Genomic DNA, 16,947 nt, shown 5'->3' with positions numbered 1-16,947 from the left:
GATTTTTCACTATTTGACACACCCAGTTTTTTTTTTTTTTTTTTTGTTGGTAAAATGTTTTGATTTATTTTATACTTATCTGTTGGCAGTTTCTCAAGTGAACTCGTTATTATATTAGATGTTTTTATCATTAAATTTATTTCGTAAAGGATTCAATATATTGTTTCAATGTTATAAGATTTATTGGCATTTAAAAGTTTAGTTCTAATTTTCATGTTGCCTTTAAACTTTGTCTAAGCGAAACAAAAGACTAATTCAACAAATTCCTTAATTCAAAATCAACGAGTTTGATAAAACCCAATTAAAGTGAGTTTTGGTACTTAATATTTCATCAAAACAGCTTGACTTCCATCCCTCTTTTATCTTAAGTAAGATAAAATCTTATACTGATTTACGTTGTTACTTTTCGGTCCTTCTGAAACTGAAAATTTAATTATATTTAAGTTATCTTTATATTCAGATATTAACATGCAAGAAAAAAAAAAAAAAAATTCTATAGCAGGGCATTGTTTGAGTATAATAAAATTTAATTTTATAATTCATGCAATTTTTAAGGGTAGAGATAGATTTGCAGAGAATCAGAGATGAGTTAAGAGTGGATTGACTTTTTGTAGACGTAGAGTCTATTAACAGTCAAATTTATGGAAAAAAATTCACTAGTTTTTTACAATAAAGGTCCTAATATAACAAAAAGAAAGCAGGACCAAATAGGATTTGTCCACTTTGGGCATTATTGGACTTTTAACACTTTACCGTTAGAAAAGGTATCCAAAGGAGTAATTGAGGAAAGTAATCCCCCAGGGGAGCTTAAAGAAATATGTAAACCTCAGTGGAGTTTTTACATATTACGCCTTGAACTATCAATTTAATATGTTTATTCTCAAACCCCTCCTATATGTGGTGACATAAAACCCCTCAGATAACCTACCGGTCTTGGGCGGGCATCTCCTCACTCCAGCATGGTAGCTCTCTGCAAAAACCCATGTAAGCGAATGTTTTTTTGTTTTTTTTTAAATTTTAATTTTTTATCCCTTCTGTTTTATTCTCCTCTTCTTATTTTATGTCATTGCAACCTTAAAGGCTCTTTTTCCGTGCTATGCCATAGTCTGGTTACTGTAACAATAAAAAAAAACTGAGTTTTTTTTTTGTTTTTTTTTGTGGTAAATGTTAATTTTGGTAATTGAGGTTGATTGGAATTTGACTTGGGAGAGACGACTGTACAAACCCTGATCGCTTGATTGTTGACGATTGATGGGGTATTGAAAGTAGGTTTGAGCGTTTTTTGTGATATGATCGGGAAGGGAATTGTAGTGGTTAGGTCGCAACGATGTTGAAATCGAAAACGAAATATAATTTGAATAATAAAATGATATTTAAAAGCTTGTGGGTGAGAAAGTGTCGTTAAACAATTATTTGGGTAGGAAAAAGTTGTGTTACTCTTAAATCTACACTAGGTCGATTCAAATTTTTGGGGACCTGTATTTTATGCTATAGAATAATTAATACATATTATTATTATATGACCAAACTTGTCTACTCTAAGCAAAATCGTGAAATTATCATTTTCGCCTTAAACTTTGAAAATGCTCCCCTTGCTATATTCTTGTCATTTTTTCTCTTGTTTAATTTCTTATTTCTTTGACCTTTTTTGTTCTTTCCTGATGTGTTGGGGCTTTTGACACATGTTATCTTTCAATGATAATTAATTTATTTTTTATGTATCTTTTGATTTTTACCTTATATAATAAAAGATTTACATTATCCCCTTTATAAAACTAAATGAAACGGTCTTATATCTTAAGTGTTATATTTTTATATTTTAATAAACTTTGTCTTTTTTTAATTGTTTTATAAACAGTAACCTCATTTTGAATTTTTCCCTTTGTGAAAGTCTTTCCTTTTAACACTTAAATTATTGAAAATATATTAATTTCCATTTATCTTATGCTAATTTAATTAGCCAATCATAGGCCTCGTGGCTATGACACCTTGTATATACAGTAAACCTCTCTATAGTCATACGGTGCATCAAACTAATTTTATTACTATAATGGTTATAACTTATAGAGGTGTAGTTACAATATTACTGTTTCGATTTTTTTTTTAGAATTCATGTTTAGTATATGTGTTTAGTGTAATGCCCTAGAACCATCGTTGTCATGTTCATTTTATCAGACATTATATCTTGTAAATTTATTATGAATAAAGGAAATGTTTTTATTTCACATGTTGATTTCTGCTTCATTTATATTATATTATATTTATACTGCATATGAAATGTCCGATGACATGGATCTTCAGAAGATCAAATCATCAAAGAATCCCTACGCAAGAATGTTAATTGGGCAAAAAATTGCATGTGTGGCATGTTTGAATGTCTCCATTGAATATCATGTGATTATTAGTTGTGGATGATTAAGAGGCTGTCACTAAGGGATTAGCCTGGATAACACGTTAATGAACTGTTTATTGGAATGGACCGATTGACGATGTTCACATGGATGGTGTCAATGATGCATTGTAGGATTGTGCTATGTACCACTGATCCTTAACCTGAGACCATACGGTTGGATTCACAAAGATGCATATGATTCATATGGTGTTATAAGCACGAGACTAGTCTGTCTTGTGTATAAGCCGGTTTGGTCATATGTTATTCATGTGCGGGACAAGTGATGGTCAAGATATGATCCATTACCTCAAAATAGTCCAATCTCGAGTTCCCAGACGAATGTCAATAAATTGGAATAGGGAAATCTCTGCCACAGTAGGAATGAATGTCAGATGAAAGTAGTTTCATGTTGACGAGTTCTATTGTATCGATTGACAATTCGATTAAAGATTAAGTTAAAGGTTTTGACATATCATGAACCATTCTTAATCGAGATTAGATAATGAGAGATTTGACTACACGGTACTTACAATCAGAATAGGTTCATTGGGTTTACACTTCATTATGGTTTAGGGTTTGGACATTGCTAGACGTCTACCATAATCAGTGGGAGTTTCGATTATAAAGAAATAACGAAACATATCAAAATCTGATATTGGCCCACGACTAGATCAGTGACCAAAGAGTCACCACATAAACTACGCTCAAGAAAGAGATTAATACATGTCATTAATCAGATTATGATGTTTGGAAGTAAACGGTTTGCATCCGAATTAATGTATTGTGAGAAATGATTATTCATGGATAGCTAGCACTAACCAGGGTAATAAAGATTTATTACATATTATTATTGAATTGGATTCAATGATGGGGCAAAAGTGCATTGGTTTTATTCTAAAGGTTAGAATATTAATGGAATTAAAATTTCGTCCTTATGAATTAACCATAAACCAAGGACTTGACATAATATTCTCAATTAATTTAAATTGTTTGAGGTCTTCCCAAACAATTTAAAATTACACTTTGTGCCCAGGTATGTACAATTAAGTATATACATTTTAATGCAATTACAACAATTGAAAACAAAAAGCACTCTCTCACTTTCTCTCTCCACTCTCTGGCTCTCTCTCATCTTTGGCTTGGTGGATTTCATTTTGAGTTCTTCATTCTCTTTTGAAGAATCTATTCTCCAAGTTTCAGCATCAAGCTTTTAATAGCAAAAGAGTTGGTATTTTCTATCATTTCTTTATATTAATAAGTTATGTTTTAATTATTTGTTTTTTACCTTTGTCCTCATCTTGATCAACTTTTTTCTCTCCATTTCCATGTCCAAAATGCATGAATCCAACAGTATGTATTAGGATTTCAATTCATTTGTTTTAGTAGTTTATTGTTACAATTAGCAAAAAGAGAAAGGAAATAATCATGAGGATGATAGAAACAGAAATACAAAAAATTTGTGTCAAGAAGTTCTAAACTGTTTGAGAAGCTAGAAATATTTTAAGTTCAACAAGAAGGTTTCATACTGGCGAGTTGTTACATACACCTCTAAGGATAAATTATTATCTCCCAACAACTTTAGAAAATATTTTATTCATCTTTAACCTTATATGTAACATAACATTTTTTTTTTTTTTTTGGCAATCAGATAATTTTTACTATGTAAGGCAGCTTCTTAAGATGAAAATTAGAAAATTTTATTTTATTACAATGTAGAGTTGATTCTTATTATCACTATCCTGAGTCGGAACTTAATTTTTTATGACTATATAGAGGTTATTCCTATATAGGTATCAGTATTGTTAGTAAACTGTTTAATGAAGTTGTTAAAGCTGTTATCCATCAGTTTAAGAAGTTTGTTAAAAGTTTTAAGTCATTTTACCGCTGTAACAGTTTTGTATTCTGTTACTTTTCTGTTTTACTTTTTGCTCTGTTTTACTATAATTATCTTGCTACTCGTACTTCTCTTTAACAAGTTGAATTTCAAAAGATTTCAGATCTATTCTCCTTCGTTCTCCTCTGTTTTTCTTCATACCTTTCTCATGGTATCAAACCATTGACAAACGTCATAATTGTTGATCTCTCTCATTCTCTCCATCAAAAATACCTCCAGTCACAAGTTGACTTCTGAAACTGAAAGTTCTTCAGTATCTCCAGCCATGGCGTCTTCAACCCTACCTGTTATCTCTCCCAAACTTACCAAGATATTATAGATTCTGGAAATCGCAGATCTATTTGCAGCAGGTTCTCATGATCTGAGGAACATCTCACTGGTTTTGATTTCATGTCCAGCCCCCTTTATCAAGATCCAAAGTGAAAGTTTTTGGTGGAGTTATAGAAAAGAACCTAATCCAGCTTATGTTCAGTGAAAAAAGACAGTAAATCACTAGTAAGTTGGCTTCTTGGATTGATATCTAATCAATGTTTTCTGTTGTATCAAAGTGTCAATTTTCTCTGCCGAATGTTGTTGTTTTGAAAAAGAGTTCCTTATGAATCTAGATCTAAAACCTTACTATCAAGAACTTACTACAAAGTACAAGGAAAGATAATCTAAGTATTCATGATTACTTCATGAAATGAAGGATTTGTTGAAGTTTTATCATCCATGGTATAACAGTCCTGATGAAGAATTGTTAAACTACATTCTTGATGGCCTAACTTCTGAATATGACGCTGCAGTAGTAATATCACCACTATACTTGAGTCTAGACTTGATCCACTTTCTGTCTAGGAAGCACAGATAATTCTACAAAAGTATGAGTAAGTTAGAAAAGCTAATCTAGTGATGAACTCAATGGTTTCCACTGAATTCCAAGGTGGGTCTGTTAATCTTGCCAATCTTACAACTGGTGAGAGTCACAAGAAATATCATAGTGAAAATCCGCCCCTTCAATGGTGGACAGTCTCGGTTTACACCTCCACCTTTGTTTTGCATCCCAAAATTCAAGTACTCCTCAATTTTGCTCATGGATCTAATTACTTTGTTCCTAGGTCTAACCATCTTGTTAACTCAGTTCCATACACCAGTTTACTCACCACCAGTTTGGTGGTAAGGGAGAGGGCATGGTCTGGTAGAGGCAAGATTTATATGCCAAGTATGTGGTAAAATGGACACTTGTCTCTCAATTGTTATCACAGGTTTGACACAAATTATACAGGAGATATCAATCCACTGATCAAATAGAATTTTGTTCCTATTACCCCAGACCACCTGTTGTTTATCAAGGTTCACCATACTCCCCTTAGAACACATCTCATCCTACCTATAATCCAATATATCATTGTGTGGTCCACTCAAACCAAATGCCTGGTCAAATTGGTTTTCAACACCATTTTCACTATTCTCATAGCCCATAATGCAACATCAGCTCACTTTCCCCGCAGGATCATCTAGGCAGATTCAACAAATCATGAATCCTCCACAACTATACCACATACTCTCCATCAAGCATTTTTGACTCAACACACGTCACTAACCTATCCCAACTTTGTTGCCATTATGTTGTTGCACACCATCCACTGTCCAATGATGTCTCCTGTACATAGACTCAGGAGCTACGGATCATGTAACAACTGATCTCTCTCACTCACTGTCAACTCTATTACACTGGAATGAGTAGTCCCAGGTTGGAAATGGTGCTTCTACCTATATCTCAATTGGTTTCATTTATTTACCATGTCAATCTAAGTCTCTTATCTTAAGCATGTCTTGTGTGTCCCTAGTATCACTAAAATCTGTTAAGTATATCTAGATCTACTAACGATAATGGTGTTATAGTTGAATACTTTGCTGACCATTGTGTTGTTAAGGACAAACATCCAGGTATTCTTCTTCAAGGAAGACTTAGGATGGCCTATATCACTTCAAACATCCGCCACTCCAAAATTCCCTTGCTGATGATTCCGCAAAAACCTACAGCCCACGCTTCAACTCCTCAACTAGAACACTGCACCAAGATTAGTACGTCCAACCCCAGCCTTCTTCTTCTATAATTTCAGATTTTTGTAAGAATAAAGATGTGAACCAACTTTAAGTCCTAATAATGAGTCTTACAAGTCTCTTGCAGATGTATCATCTTGTGTAAATGCTACTAGTGATATAATACACAACATTTTCATTACTTGCTGCTACCAAACCAATGGAATGTTGTGGCACAAACTTTTAGGTCACCCCAATGCAATGTTCTTTCCAAAATTCTTGCACATTTTAAACTAACAACATTGTTTCACACACCTTTGATTTCTGCACTGCCTGTCAATTGGTAACTTCACCAATCATTTTTTCCTAGAACCAATTCACGAGCCTCTCACCCCTAGAACTGATGCATTCAGACCTTTGGGGACCTTCCTCCCATTTCCCTCACCTGAAGTTTTCGTTATTACATTCAATTCCTAGAAGACTATAGCCGATTCACTTGGATTTTTCCCATGAAAAACAAATCAGAAACTCACATATCTTCAACATTTTCTATTCTAGTAGAAAAACAATTTAAACTCCACCATAAAATGTGTCCAACAGTTGGGGAGGGAATATAAGATTTAGTTCCATATTTTCTTGATCATCGGGATTGTTTTTAGGCATCCATGTTCTTATAACCCACCAACAAATGGAGGGTTGAAAGAAACATAGAAATTAGTAGAACAAGGTCTAACTCTCCTTGCTCAAGCTAACATCCTTTACAAATTTTGGTGGCTTTATTTCCAGACTACTCGCTTACCTTACAAATAGGCTGCCCCATCTGTACTATCTGGTTTGTCTCCATTTCAAACTTGTTTAAACAGATTCCAGATTAAGTGTATTAAAGTTTTTGGTTGTGCAGTCTATCCTTACCTAGACCTTATAACTCATACAAGTTTGATTTTCACACCACCACATGCACATTTGTAGGATATAGCATGCATCACAAAGATACAAATGCATGGATTCTAAAGGCAGATTTATATGTCAAAGTGCTAAATTTGATGAAAACCATTTCCCTTTTGTAACACCAAAACTGCTGCATTCTGTCCTAAACAAATCAGGTCTCCACAGTTCCTCTCTTGTGATAATAGCTCCTTTAGAGTCATCCTTCTCTTGCCCACTGCACCCGTGTCTTCTTTTTCTTCACAGTTTTTTTACAATTGGTCACAAAGGTCATCTACGCTCCATTATCACGTCCAGTCCACTTTCCAAATCTATTAATACTTCATTCCACCGCTTCCTTAGTACAATCTCCCTCACATAAAACAATACTGCTGATCCTTTAGAAGAATCTTCCTCACATTCCCCTATACATTACCAAATCACCTTTCATGGGTCCTTCTCCACGTCTGGACATACGTCAGTTCTTGAACCTACTGAATACTCTGTCCAGCCTCTTACAACCTCCCCCATTACATTACCAGACCACTCTACTAGTTTCTCCTAAATCCCATTCACTTGTTGTAGATCTTCCTTTTCCTAAACATGAGTCCACTCATGCCACCATGATACCACGGTCCATATTCCCATTCATTAATATTCACGCCCATTGTTACTCGGTCTAAAGCCAAAATTCTTATATCATCTAGTCCTCCTCCAGTTCGCACCTAGATACAGTGACCCAGAGAGTGTAGCCTGAGCTCTATCTCATCCATCCTGAAAGCTGCCATGGAAGTGATTCAAAGCTTTATATCCAACCATACTTGGAAATTGTTCCAGCTAAACCACACATGAACATAGTTGGATGTAAATGGTTTTTCGAGTGAAACCAAATTCTATGGTTCTATTCAAGGTTCAACTGACTTGTTGCAAAAGGTTTTCCAACAAACCCTGGGATTGATTATCTTGAAACTTTCGCCCCGTTATCAAGTCTCCTACCATTCGATTGTTTCTAAGCTTGGCTATCACATATGGCTGAGATATGCACAAGTTGATGTAAATAACGCTTCCTCCCAATGGAGAGCTTAGTGAGAAAGCTTTTTATGACTCAGCCACAAGGCTTCATTGATGATAAAAACCTCTTCATGTTATAATTGTAAGGCACTCTATGGACTTAAGCAGCCCCTCGGGCATGGTTTGGAAGCTTCAAAAATGCTTCTTGCAATGGGTTTTCTCTCTGTTCAGTAGCTAATCCTAGTTTGTTTATTTACCAGACACAACAATCAGGTTAGTATGTTTTTGTCTATGTTGATGACATATTATTGACAGGAAAGTGATGACAAGTTAGTTCAAGATATTGTGCACAAATTGAATCTTGAATTTGCCTTAAAACTTGGGCTCTCTTAAGTATTTTTTTGGGATTTGAAGTTCAAAGAACAGATTCAGCAGTATCATATATTAAGATAATATTGCACGGGATTTACTGCTTAAAATTGGAATGCCAGACTCCAAACCATGCTCCACCCAATGGCATTAGGAAACAAATTAACATTTGAGGATAGTGAGCCATTTGACAACCCATCTCTCTACCGGAGTCCATTGTGCACTACATACCTCACACTATCCCCCTGAGATTGCATTTTCTGTCCACATTAAGTCAATTTCTAAAAGCTCCCACTCCACTTCATTGGCAAGCTTGCAAAAACTTCTTCGATATATAAAGGCACTTCAAATTTTGGTGTCAATTTCACCAAAATACAAAGTTTTCATCTTGAATGCTTCACTGATGCTGACGTGGCAGGAAGTATTCAGACACAATCAACCAGTGATTGCTGCTTATTCCTGGATCTAACTTGCTGCATGGAGCTCCAGGAAACAAAAAAGTAGTGGCACTACTCTTACTGAAGTTGAGTATATGAGCTCTTGCTCAGGTGCAACAGAATAGTTTATTCACTGAAATGGGTCTGCATCTTCCTGAAGTTCCTGTTATTGTGTGTAATCAGAGTGTTTGCTCACTTGCATCTAATCCCAGTTTTTCCATGCTCGAACAAGCATATTGAGTTGATATGCACTACATCAAAACAAATTGTAGCCAAAAAGCTAAAAGTCTGCTATGTCCCCATAGAGCACCAAACCGCGGACATTTTTAACCAAATCCTTGTCCCTACGAGATTTGAAGCTCTCAAATAAAACTTACGGTTGTTTCCTCTCTTCCACAGGAAACCTCAGATTCTAACTCATCTCCCCTGACCAAGAAACTGAGTTATCAACTCTCTCTGTTTCAGATTGACTCTATTGACTCTGTAAGATAATGCTGGTGTTTCATCAAATTAGTTTAATACTGGAACTTTGTTAATCAGTTTACTGAAAGAAAATGCTAGATCATTAATGATAGTGTTGCTATTACATGGTTCAGAATAGAAGTTAGTATGGTGACTCTGTAAGATAATACTGGTGCTTCATTAGACTAGTTTAAATACTGGAGCTTCATCAGGTCAGTTTACTAAAAGAGCTGCTAGATCATTTAATGAGAGTAGTGTTGCTGCTAATCAAGTTAGTATGTGAATCTGTAGAAATACTGGTGCTTCATTATTAGTTTAATACTGAAGCTCATCAGATCATTTTACTAAAGAACTGCTGGATCAGGTTAATGAAAGTGTTGCTGCTAACATGGTTCAGAATTAGAAGTTAGTATGCATGATAAAAAGGTGCCTGTTTACGAAAGGATCTCAATAAAACACTGAATGGTAGTTTAAGATAGTTTAGTTTAAGGAGGATGTTAGTAACTGTTTAATGAAGTTGTTAAAGCTGTAATTCAGTTTTAAGAAGTTTGTTTAAAAGTTGTTAAGTCATTTTACCACTGTAACAGTTTTGTATTTTGTTAACTTTCTGTTTTACGTTTTTGCTCTGTTTTACTATAAGTATCTTGCTACTGTACTTCTCTTTTAAGCAAGTTAATATTCAAAAGATTTTCTATCTATTCTCCTTCATTCTCCTTTGTTTTTTCTTCCATACCTTTCTCAAGTATAAAGAGGTTTTACTGTATATTTCCTCAAGTTCAAATTGACCTAGATAAAAATGAATCCAAATTTGCGGTGAAAGGGTTTTATTACATATGTGCGAGTCTCTCTATGGATTGGTGTGTGGTCTGTTCTTTCTGTTAATTGTCCTGTAAAATCTTTCATTATGTCTAATCTAAGTCGAGCCAATCAATCTTTATAGGCCCAATAATTAGTATATCAAAACCTAAGCTATAAATTAATCGCATTTATAATGAAATACGTGAAAACATCGATAAATATAAAACTAAATATTTCTAGCAACTTTTATTTGATATTCAACATATATAACATATTATTCATACACTCTTTTTCTTACAATAACATGTATAGTATAAATAAAGTATAAAGAAAAAAATTGAGCAAATTAAATAATTGATGTGGTAATCTCAAGGCCACATCGTCCTATACCTTTTATTTTTTAAGGAAAGGAAATATTTACCTTAAGTAATACAAACATTTTAAACATATATAAATCAAAAGCAAGAGAATGACAAAATATTTTGTTGATAATTTCCTTAGAATCGAACTTGGTGACTTCTCTACTATGTAGCAATTTCACATAGATGATTCCTCGTAGAAATTACGTCTTAAGTAATTGTCATGAGCCTTTTCCCCAAGCTTGACTGACCTAGAAGATGGAAATAATCCAACATTTTGGTACTCAATCTTGATTTCTTTGATCTCATCAATTATTTTTTTCACATTGAGTTTAATTTTCGTGGGAGGTTACCCTTCTTTCCAAATCTAGTTTCTAAAATTTCAACTATCCCACATAAATATTTTTCTTCCCTTTCAAGAATGACCAAGTTCTTGCTCATATTTTCACATAATTATATATGTGCTTCAAAACTTGATCTTCTTTATGATCCCTTTGGTTCCTAGCATAACTGCATTCCCACAGCTATTTCCAAAACTATTGCCGTCATCCTAAAATATTTTTTATGAAGAAAGAATATAGTTATCAACTTTAAATTAATGCTGCCTAATTAAAAACAAATGGAAATGCGTTACATCACGATTGTTAAAACTAAATTATAAATTCTGATAAAAATAGATGACAAAATTTCTACGAAAGTGGAAAAAAAAGGTATTTGAGAAGTTATTCAAGATCCCAAAATAATAATATTCTAGTTTTTGAAATAGGAGAGGAATGGAATAGAAATTATATATTTTATAATGAAAATTTCTACAATAATAAACATAAAACTAAAAAAAAAAAAAACTTTCGGACCTTCCAATACTGAGATGGGGTTATCCCAGTTTGTATATGACTCACATTGTATCATTACAATTGAATATATTTGATAAAAAACATTTCTAAGCTCCTTCCCTAACACATGGAAAAAGAATCTTTCGACCTCCTATAACATAAATAAATGTTTATTTGCTCAATTTTCCAAAAGGAAACCTCTCTGAGATTTTGCCTCAGTACCCTTGTACTTTGAGTACTTCTTTTTCTGATGATGATGACTATCTTATTCATGGAACCTCTTAATTATGCTTTCACCATGACCATGATTGTATTCAGAAAGTTACTGCGTTGAATGAATATTTTGACATAACTAAAACTTAAACAGAAAAGGGTATCCGTAAGATAAAGTCGAGAAAACGTGTTGAAAGTTCTATAGATTTTACAAGAAATTAAGTTACAAGTCCAGAAAAAATGTTGTTCATATGCCGAGAAAATGAAGACATCTATAACTGAACAACTTTTCTTCCCCAATTTAGTATAGCTTCAGTTTTAATAAGTGGAAATTCTAGGTTGCTTTTTTGTATATCTATTCTTACGGGAACAGGTTTTATGAAAATGTTGTTGCTCTGGTTTGGTTGTTCTGTTTGGTGATTCGGCAAGAAAGAAACAAGTGTGGGTTCCATGCCCTTCAGCGTCAGTGTCTTCCTTCTCTTTATGCATCAAAATTTGGCACAGAATTATACTCGATCGAAATCCGATCATCAAATGATTTTTGTGTACTTATAAGAAATATTCAGATGACTATTGTGGTACCATTGATATTACGACGCCTGAATACTCATAACACGAGTTAAATTTATATATCATATGAACAATTATATTTTGAGAATAAAAAAAATATTTTCTTGTGTGTCAAAGTACATTACTTACTTGGACATGATTGATCTTTCAGCTGAATAAGCTTCTAAGAAAATCTGCAGAAATTGCTTGATCTTTCTCCTGTGTAGTGTGACTCTTCTCAAATTCTCTCTGCAGCTTAAGCTAAACTTGCTTATTTCTAGCGTAATAAGTGAAATAATAAACCCAAGAGGATTTATTATCGTGAAGAGAACATCTTTCATACAATGTATGCATCGCATCCAGCCAAAAAGAAATCGCGTAATTGCTTGCATGTAACACGCACTTTTTTATTGGCCGGCACTTTTTTATGGTTGAAATATATGTTGTATTTAAAATTTTTGGTGAAACTTCACTTTCTTCAATTTGCATATTTTTAAATAAATTTGCATATATTCCCAATGTTTTAAGGCCCGGCTGGGGCCTTAACCCAATTAAGGCCAAGTTTTGGGTTGATCGGTCCAACAAGTTGAACCGGTAACATCATTATTCTGACTTAATAAAAAATTTAAATCCTAATATTAATAGGGGCTAATATGATTAAAAAAAAAAAAAAACTAACTTAAAACTTTGAATAAGTGTTATAAACAAGACATAATAGATTATGACCAAAGAATTAATTAAAAAATCTAATTGAATAAGAAAACAAAAAATTAGAGGGAGGGTCAAACTTTTGGAACTTGAATGGAAAAAAAAATAATAATCGAAATTGAATAAAATGAATTCAATTATCTAATTAATATTTTCCCTCCAAAATTTGCTTCACTTTCTCTCGCTATTACAAGCTTTTAACTTTCACATTGCTTCCTCTTGGCTTCGAATTGAATTGATTTTGAAAATTGAAGTTGATCTCTCACTGTGCATCAGATCTCGTAGTACCACAAACTTTGTAGCTAGATCCGACGGAGGAGAAAGCGTGGATCTAAGATTGGTTGGGAGCCGAAGAAAGAAGAAAGAGACAGATTGTGTTCTCTTTCCTCTTAGTTTTTTTAGGGCGGAGAGACTTTAATTGTTTGTGGTGATGTGTTGCCAGAAGTGGTATTTAGGATTGTATTGCAGTAGGTCTGATATTAATTGTTGAATGACGTATGATTTAGCAAGGTTTTTAGGATTGTTAGATATAGTGGAAGTATATTTGATACCCGTTTTGCTACAAATCGGTTGAACCGGTGGTTTGTTATAGTGACCCTGATCCAACCACAGATCAAAACGGATAATTACTATTTTTGGTTTTCAGCCTTGATCGACCCGACTTGAGCCCTGATTCCTAGTCCGACCAGTCCGAACTAGATGGGCCAGGCTAGGTTTGAAAACATGTACATTCCTTTGAAGATTAATTAATAAAGTCAGTCACAACCTCTCCTTTCTAATTGGGTCAACAATCAACATCAATACATATTTAGGAATAATCCTATTTAGGCTCTTGCACATCAAAATGTAGTTAGCACAGGAGTGTATCTACATATATGTATATATGCAATTTATTTTTATCTTGCAATTTGAATGAAAGGGAAGAAAGAAAAAAAATATGTCAATTTAAATACATTTTTTTTTTTTTTTTTTTAAGAAAAAAAACAGGAGTGTATCTATCATATAATCAATGTTAAACTTGTCCTGAGCCTGAAATTATTCAAAGGTCCTCAGCAGTTGGCTCTTGCTAAAACTAACTATTCAATTATCCTAATTTTTTACATCAACATTAGAAATAGTTTCTTGATCAATTTCGTTGTTGTAACAATTTTGGCAAAGAATAACCTGATTCTTTTCTTGGTTCCAAGTCATTCTTCTCGTTAGCCTCCTGAGCTTCCTTGGTCAATTAAGAATAAAGACACTAGTAATGACCCATATGTTTAATAATCACAAAACATAATTAAATAATGATAATAATTTTATTAAATCAATAATCTTTCACTCAAACAATATTTCAAGCCTACCCAACAAGATGTTGAGTCTTGCCTACAAATTTAGAGGACAATTATTTCTAAGAAATAATAAATTATTCCCAACATATAATTATGGTAATCAATCTATGGAGTTGCAGAACATTGCTTGATTGCATACTGGAAAAAGGATGTTTGAATATGAAACACTGTTGAGACAATCACATTCAGTTGTTGGACAGCTGCACACATGTCGGACTCAAAGAAATTGTTTGACTGTCATACGACTAGAAATTTGCTGAAAGCATGGTTTCAGCTGCACCACTAACAAGATCACCCAAACATTTCAAAATGTTAGGATCAACAACGTTGTTTGATTGTTTGGATCCGCCGAAGGTGGAAATGGTTTGTAGGACCACGGCCATCTAAAAGCCCACCAAGATGTGATTTGTTGTTGAACTTGCTGCATCAACTGCATTGACTCTGAGCATGGCTCCGGAGAAAGCAGCAAGGATGAACAATATGACAATGGCGGTTCCCTTCATGGTTGAATAGAAAAAAAAATACAATTTGATTAGCTTCATAAGAGTTTTGATGGTGGTGTTTGTGAGATTATATAGAGCAAAATAAATAAGATTAGTCAAGTTTCAATTTTAAATTTTCAAGTTAATTATCTGCTAATTAAAGCCTTGTTATCATCCCACTCTTGGTTTATCTTTTAGGGAATAAGATTATATAGTTTCTGGATTTATAAAATACTATGATTTTCAATTTTTTTACATTTTAGAATTTTTTTTTTCAAAGTTTTTAGATAAATTTTTTGTTTTTTTTTTTTTCTTAATTTTGTTTGCAAGCTTATCCTAGTGAAACTTATTTTTATTTTAATGATATTTGTCATTAATCTTTTAGTTGATAAGTTAATAGTTTCTGGATTGAATATCTTTGATTTTCACTATTGAAAACACAGTTTTTTTTTTTTTTTTTTTTTTTTATAAATTTTTTGATTTATTTTATACTTATCTTTGCAAGTTTATCAAGTGAAACTCGTTTTTTATATTAATGATTTTTATCATTAAATTTATTTCGTAAAGTGATTCATATATTGTTCAATGTTTATAAGGATTTTTAGGGCATTTGAAAAGTTTTCAATGTTCTATTTTTCATGTTGCCTTTAAAAACTTGTCTAAGCTAAAAAAGACTAATTCAAAATTCATTAATTCAAATCAACGAGTTTGATAAAACCCATAAAGTGATTGTTGGTAAGTTAATTATTTCATCAAAAGCTTGACTCCATCCCTCTTTATCTTTTAAGATAAAATCTTATACTGATTTACGTTTTCGGTCTTGAAACTAAAATTTATTATTATATTTACTTTATATCAATGATATTAACATGCAAGAAAAAAAAAAAAAAAAAAGTCTATAGCAAGGCATTGTTTGAGTATAAATAATTTAATTTTATAATTCAATGCATTTTTAAGGGATGAGATAGATTTGCAGAGAATCAGAGATGAGTTAAGATTTGATTGAATTTTTGTAGACGTAGAGTCTATTAACAGTCAAATTTATGGAAATTTTTTACTAGTTTTTTACAATAAAGGTCCTAATAGATAACTAAAAAACCAATAAGGACCAAATAGAATTTGTCACTTTGGGCAGTATTGACTTTTAACATTTCCCGTTAGAAAACGGTATCAAAAGGAGGTAAGTGAGGAAAGTTAATACCCCAGGGTAGCTTTTGGAAATATGTAAACCTCAGTGAGGTTTTAGATCGTACGTCTTGAATATCAATTTGATAGAGAGGGTTTATTCTCAAAACCCTCCTATATTGTGGTTATTAAAAACCATGTAAGCGAAATGCTTTTTTTATTTTTTATTATTTTTTTAACCCTTTTCGTGTTATTCTCCTCCTCTGTTTATGTTTCATAGATGAATTTCACTATCCCCATTTAATGACGAAGAAATGGTGAGGCAGAGAACTAAATTTGTCGCTGATTCAGACCGATGTGTTTATGTACCTTATTCTGAGATGGTTTTTAGTATTTTTATTTTTCTTTATATTTGTTTTGCAGTTTCCCGGCCACCAATAATGGGCTGTTGTTAAAATTTAAATTGTTCGTTAATTAATGAGTATGAAGAATTATCAGTGTGCGACTTTATTTTTCAGTTTAAATTTTATTTACAATAGAACTATCATCACATCAGCATAAAAGTGTAAGACCATAATAATTGTATTAAAGTATAGGACCATATGTAAAAAGTCTAACATTTGGATTTCAGGTCATTGCAAACCTTAAAGGCCCTTTTCCGTGCTTTGCCATAGTCTGGTTGCTTTAATTTATGGCTATTTGCAGTCTTTGCATTTCTGAGTCCATTCCTTTTGGAGAATTTTTAATGGCTTTGGTAATACATCACAAGGCCTCATAGAGTTGGAAACATTTAAAAAAACATTCTAATTTCTTTGACTATGATCACTGCTTGTTTTGAAGACAATGTTAATCTTTCACTTGACTTTTTGACTCTTAATTTATAACTAAAAACTTCGCTACACATTCTATATGGTGACTCTTCGCTTAATACATATTCTTTGCCATTTTTTTGATGCACAATTTCATAGATTACGGTCTACGGACATACATACTTTCTATACAGTCTTGATTATTTTGCTGGCAAAATGCAATAGT

The sequence above is a fragment of the Pistacia vera genome, unplaced genomic scaffold (genome assembly GCF_008641045.1).
Source record: "Pistacia vera cultivar Batoury unplaced genomic scaffold, PisVer_v2 Contig909, whole genome shotgun sequence".
Lineage (NCBI taxonomy): Eukaryota > Viridiplantae > Streptophyta > Magnoliopsida > Sapindales > Anacardiaceae > Pistacia > Pistacia vera.
The sequence above is the reverse complement of the archived record's forward strand: the minus strand, read 5'-3'. Positions refer to the sequence as shown.